The 6,326-nt window shown below is 39.2% G+C and overlaps 1 pseudogene; it reads right to left on the bottom strand.

The window, feature by feature from the left end:
- Positions 1–883: 883 nt before the first annotated feature.
- Positions 884–6,157, bottom strand: LOC125245906 (annotated as a pseudogene).
- Positions 6,158–6,326: the final 169 nt, after the last annotated feature.

Genomic DNA, 6,326 nt, shown 5'->3' with positions numbered 1-6,326 from the left:
TGTTTGCCTGCCTGTTGTTGACCCTGTTTGATCCACGTTCACGATTCTCTGCTGCCTGCCCTTTGGATTATTTGCTCTGTCTTGGACTTGTGATTGATATCTGCCTGCCCTGATACAAAGCCTGCTTATGGATCCCACTTCATGTTACCACTCGTTACAGTAGGGTCTAAACCAGCACTGTAGGAACTATCAGTGACGTGAGTGTATGTTGATTGGTCAAACACATGACAAACACTGGCACTCAGCTTTTTTAAAAAGCTGTGTAAACATATTTACTTCATGAACATGGAAAACAGTGATAACAAATTCTTAGAACTATTCGGTGTGAAAGCCCCAAATGATGACAGAATTTTCATTTTTGGGTGAACTATACCTTTAACTCACCCTGCATCCCAATGTCCATACAATCCATCCTAAGTAGTATGTGAGATTACATACGTGTGTCCCAAAGCATAGTAATATGAAAAGAACATGTCAATAGACCAGATGGTTTACCATTTCTGGTAGATTTTCGAAGTGTGGATCCGTGCACACTATAAAGCAAGGGTGGGGAACGTTGATGCTGGAGGGCCATTGTCCTGCAGAGTTTAGCTCCAACCATAATTAAACACACCTGAAGCTAATCAAGGTCTTCAGGATTACTAAAGTTACAGGCAGGTGAGTGTTTTTTTCAGGGTTGGAGCTAAACTCTGCAGGACAATGGCCCTCCAGGATCAACGTTCCCCACCCCTGCTATAAAGGCTAATACTGCCCAAAACCATTGCGCTTTGGACGAGGATTCAGTTCAGAACTTCAAACGTGTGTAAAAACTGTTAAACTACATAACATGACGGAAATGTGCAACCAATGGTGAGAGGTTTGGAGAAAGGTGACTAATAATCAATTTAACATAATAAAAATATTTATTTAATGTTATCTGTGTTATATTTCATCTGCAATAACAATGTGGACTTTTATAAAGAATTGTTTGGATCTTTAAATCTTCTAATGAACACTCATTTTAAGTGGCATTTAACAAACTAGTTCAATGGTTTTCAGTCCTGGTCATGGGGACCCACCGATCTACACATTTTGTATTTCTTCCTGATTCAGATTATCAGCTCATTAGAAGAGAGTCTGAAATGCAAAATTTTGAAAATGATACTTTTATCATCTCTGTGTAAACTACAAAAACGTGAATTTGTGAAAATGGTGTTGTCATGTGCATGCGTCTTGATTGTTTGTATTCACCATTTTTAAAAGAATGCATATGTGCGCAGGCATGTTGTTTTTTCTTTACAAAGTGACATTGCCATCTACTGGCCTGGCATGCACAATACAGCGCTTTTAATTATTTTCGTGGATCTGTGTGAAAAGGATTGTTTTTACAATGTTGTTTAAAAATGCAAAGGAAGCGTTTTTAGTAAATCAATGTCGTGTAAACATACCCTGAGTATTTTAGATAAGAGAGACAGAAAATATGCAGAGCAGTGGGTCCCCAGAACTAGGATTGAAAACCTCTGAACAAGGTTATTACAGCACATTGAAAACGTACATAACTGAAAACTAGTGAGCCATGATTATGTTACAAAGCTAATGTCACAAACAGTCCATTATTCATCATTAGTCCCCTTGTAGTCATAATGAAGTCCTAAAAATATAGATAATTATTGAGTGATCAAGTGAGTAATGAGTGATCAAGGATCCTTCCTGTCAAAGAAAAAAAAAAGATTGACAAGTTACATGCATGTAAAGGGATGATGAAAACAGATTAATATCATTCTAAATCATTCTAATATCCACTGACCTGCTAATTTCATCCTGTAGTAAATAAGTCCAGCAGCTGCTATGATGATACCCAGCACCAGACCAGAAGCTCCAATAGCGATTTTATTCCGCTCAGGGAGAGACGGATCTGTGGAGTACACTCATGTGTCAAATTATGCTGACCACAAACACGATTATAATTATAATATGACAGTAGGTGAGTGTCTCCTCTTACCCCAGTCATAAATCATGGGTTTATTGAAGCTGGCATGCTCCACCATACAGGAGATTTTCTCTCCAGATTTGGGTCTGTATTCCAGCTCAGAGTGAATCTGGTAGTACCAGTCACCATCAGCCATCTCCATTGTTGAGGTCACTTCAGAGGTCATCAGTTTACCATCTCTCAGCCAAGACACTTTGATGTGTTGAGGATAAAATTCATATGCGCTGCACATCAACACTGGATGTCTGCTCCCAGCCCTCGTCACGGAAATGAGCTTAACCTTTGGTTTCACTGAATCAAAGAAAGCAACATCCCAAATATGCAGTTTCCAACACGTCTTGTATGTTTGTGTATTGGAGGTTGAGATGATAAATTGAAATTAAAGAATTATTAATAATAATTTTTTTCTCAAAAGGTTTTTAGGTAACACTTTACATTAAAGTTCCCTTTGTAAAAGGTTTATAAAGGTGTTTGTTAATGAGTAATAAGTCATTTACAAATGCATTATAAGTCATTAATAATGCAGTTATAACTGCAGGATAAAAAGGGCAACTTTAATGCAATACCTGACAAATAGTGAGCGGTTTTTAACTCACATGTTATAAATGCTTAATAAATGTATTTATTAACACTTATTTAACTCAACAGTTTATTTTATGATGCAGCAAAAACTGAATACCATAATTATACTGAAGGGTGTTGTATTTGTATTTTACTTATTAATATCTCATGACTTGCCACTTTTCTTACTATGTTGCTTACCAGAAGTTTCTGTCTTATCCATGATACTCTCCAAAAAGGTCATGATGCCAATCCACAGCATTGTATAAAAACAATGCCAGTTAATAATTAAAAATTTAATTCCAGTATTAGTTGACAGTGAACCTTAATGTAGTGTGAACCATTTATTAATGAGTTATAAACATGAATAACCTGTGAAAGTGAACCTTAATGTAAAATGAAAACCTGTGAACCATTTATTAATGAGTTATAAACATTAATAACCTGTGAAAGTGAATAAAAAGGTTTTGACCTTACAAGACCTCTTGATAAACAAGCTGTGGATAGGCATCATGACCTTTTTGGAGAGTATCATGGGTAAGACAGAAACTTCTGGTAAGCAACATAGTATGAAAAGTGGCATTCATGAGATGTTAATAAGAAAACCACAAATACAACACCCTTCAGTCAATTTTTTTTGCTGCTTCAGGAAATAAACCAGGAATCTGGTTTTGAGTTTATACATTTATTAAGCATTTATAACATGTAAGTTAAAAACGGCTCACTATTTGGCTGTCACAGTTCCCTCTGTTCCCGGACTCCATGATCCTCCTGTTTCCACACCTGTACTCACTTCCTCGTCATCTCCCCATCATTCATCACCTGCACCTGGACTTGATCATCTGCACTTTATAATGAACTCACTCCCTGCATTCCTTGTCTGTTCTATTGTTAGTTTACTGTGTTTGGTTGTGTGTAACTCTCCTTCGTTGTGAATAAATACCCTTAAGTGTGGATTTCCGTGAACGTCTCATCTCTATCGCAACCATCCGTAACAGAAGATCAGACCTTACCGTTGGAAATCTACAAAGAAGTATGGGTATCTTCCTTGTCCCTGTGCCCTCAAGAAGACGACAGCCCAAACTCTCAGCGGAGGACTGCATCTGGACTGTTAATCAGGACAGACGCCCGCTGGAGAGATATGTTGAGGAATTCGCTGAGCTTTCTTCTAAGGTGAGCTGGCCAGATGCAATCCTTAACACCTGTTTTTTGAGGGGTCTGGACGAGGAGACAATTCGCTATATTGAACCCAAATGCCTCTTTTCCCTAGTCGAGTCTATTAATCTGATTCTCCTTCTTAATGGTTCCGAATTTGAAATTGAAGAGGTTCAAAAAGAGTCTTATTCTCCTCGTCCAGCCCTCTCGGAGACACAGGCGGCCTGGCCAGTTCACCAGCTGCTGAATTCCTCCACCTCCAGTGGGCATTCCCTGGGACTCCAGCCTGATCCTACGCCCAAGCCATACAAGAGGAAGTCCGGCCCAAGAAGCCAGCCTTCCTCAAGCCTGCTCCAGTCTTCCACAAGCCTGCGGCAGTCTTCCACGAGCCCGATCCAGTCTTTCACAAACCTGCTCCAGCCTTCCACGAGCCCGCTCCAGCCTTCGCCAAACCCGCTCCAGCCTTCACAGAGCCCACTCCAGCCACCTGCAAGTTCGCCTCTCCGGTCTACGACGAGCCCTCTCCGGCCTTCAAGCCCCCTCCAACCCTCGACGAGCCCTCTCCAGCCTTCAAGCCCTCTCCAGCCCTCGACGAGCCAGCTCCAGCCCTACATGAGTCAACTCACAAGTCCCTTCCTACCACCAGGGATTTCTTGGGGAAAAAATTTCTTGGGGGTTACACACAACCAAACTGTGTTTGGTTGTGTGTAACTCTCCTTCATTGTGAATAAATACCCTTAAGTGTGGATTTCCGTGAACGTCTCTCTCTATCGCAACCATCCGTAACATTGGCAGGTATTGCATAAAGTCGCCATTTTTATTTATACAGTTATAACTGCATTATTAATGATTTATAATGCATTTGTAAATGACTTATTACTCATTAACAAACACCTTTATAAAGGGAACCTTAATGTAAAGTTACCGGTTTTTACAATTGAATTCTTAGATGCTAGTGTTCATTCATAGTAACATTAAAACTGTCACGAACGCGGCCTCTGTGGCTCCCTCCGATCGCCACCTGAGGGCGCCCTCACCCGAGTTTAAAATAAAGCTGCACATGGATCTCTCTGAGCCTGCCTCGTTACAAAAACATTATTCCAATATTAATTATTTTCTAGTTACTAGAATATACTCATGTAGAAATAACTTAAATTTAAAAAAATAAATAAATTTCATGAGTGACGGTAAAGATCAGAGAAGAGTTTGAGCCACCTACCTGCTTTAAAAAGTTCAGGTGGGACCTTGGATTTTAAAATATTTTGGCATATACTAACTCCATTTCTCTCTGATTTGCACAAAGGTGCCACTGTTCCAAATCTCAGCAACTCTCTTTCCAAACTCACTAAACCCCACAAACCTCCTCAAAGTACTGTTAAACTGTGTGAACAGAAATTTATTAAAGTAAAAGCTGTCAATATACGCCATGTCACTGAAATCAGGAGAGCTAAAAATGCATCTTGCCCATCTTAAGGAAAAGTCATCAGCTGAAAAAGAATGTAGAGGCAGAACAATCAGTTTTGTCAACAAGAAAAAACTTTTAAAGTAATTTACAAAGAATCCATTCTCAGAGGAGCATCAAACAAATTACTCTTTTTAAAAAATGTCTACTACTCCTAGTAATAATTCAATTATTGTTGATATTTAATTATATTACTTTCATCTTACTTACCACTATCTGCTCCAGTCAATACAGGCAGTGTCAGAATGAGATGACAACTCAAGTGCTTTAGCAATGACATCTTCGCTCACACTGAATCCCAGCTGAAACCTGCCAGTCCTTTATGTTCAAGGCAGGTGGATGACTGACCAATCAGCTACTTCAGGTATAAATATGTTACTAGGTAGTATCCTCCTTTCATTTATCAACTCAAACACTGTCCAGCTACCTATCTGATCAAGTGTTGCATTATCCAGTGCCTAATATAAATAAAAAGCTGTAGTGTAGTTGTTGTTTTTTTCTTACAGAAACTTCCCTATTGAAAAACCCTCAGTAACTTCAACTTCCCTAGGCAATTTCCCTCAGGGGAATCCCTGCCACCATTTTGAATTGCGTTGGGAACCATTGACGGGGGAAGTTTATATGGACAAACCATTGCTCCCTTGATTTCGACTGAGGGACTGAGTCTACTTCATATGCACACTTCGGGCAGCTCCAATATACCACAATGCAACATGATTGTGATGTCACCACATATCATGTTTAATTTACCCCACCACAAACAACTCTATGATATATATATATTTTTTAAATATTTAAAACAACACAAACCCAAACAAACCCTCTCCCGAATACTGACACACACACACACACACACACACTACATTTCTCATCAGCCCCATACCTTGGACTAATCACTAGGGGTGTGACGAGACAGGTATCTCATGAGACGAGACTCGAGATTGAGTTCACGAGATGAGACGAGACAAGATTTTTACACACTATTTTTAAGAAATCCTCAATGGCAAAATACATGACTAGAAAAAATATTCTGCAGGTGTATTTGAAATGTTTTAACTACTCATCTTATAATGAATGTCATTTCAGTTCTACTTTCTGAGCATGAATTATCATATGCAGTAAAAGACAACAATACTCAAGCACTGTAAAAGGTTTTGCCACTAACTCAACTGACTGACT

Source organism: Megalobrama amblycephala, linkage group LG14 (genome assembly GCF_018812025.1).
Source record: "Megalobrama amblycephala isolate DHTTF-2021 linkage group LG14, ASM1881202v1, whole genome shotgun sequence".
Lineage (NCBI taxonomy): Eukaryota > Metazoa > Chordata > Actinopteri > Cypriniformes > Xenocyprididae > Megalobrama > Megalobrama amblycephala.
This window is presented reverse-complemented; position numbering and strand designations above follow the sequence as displayed.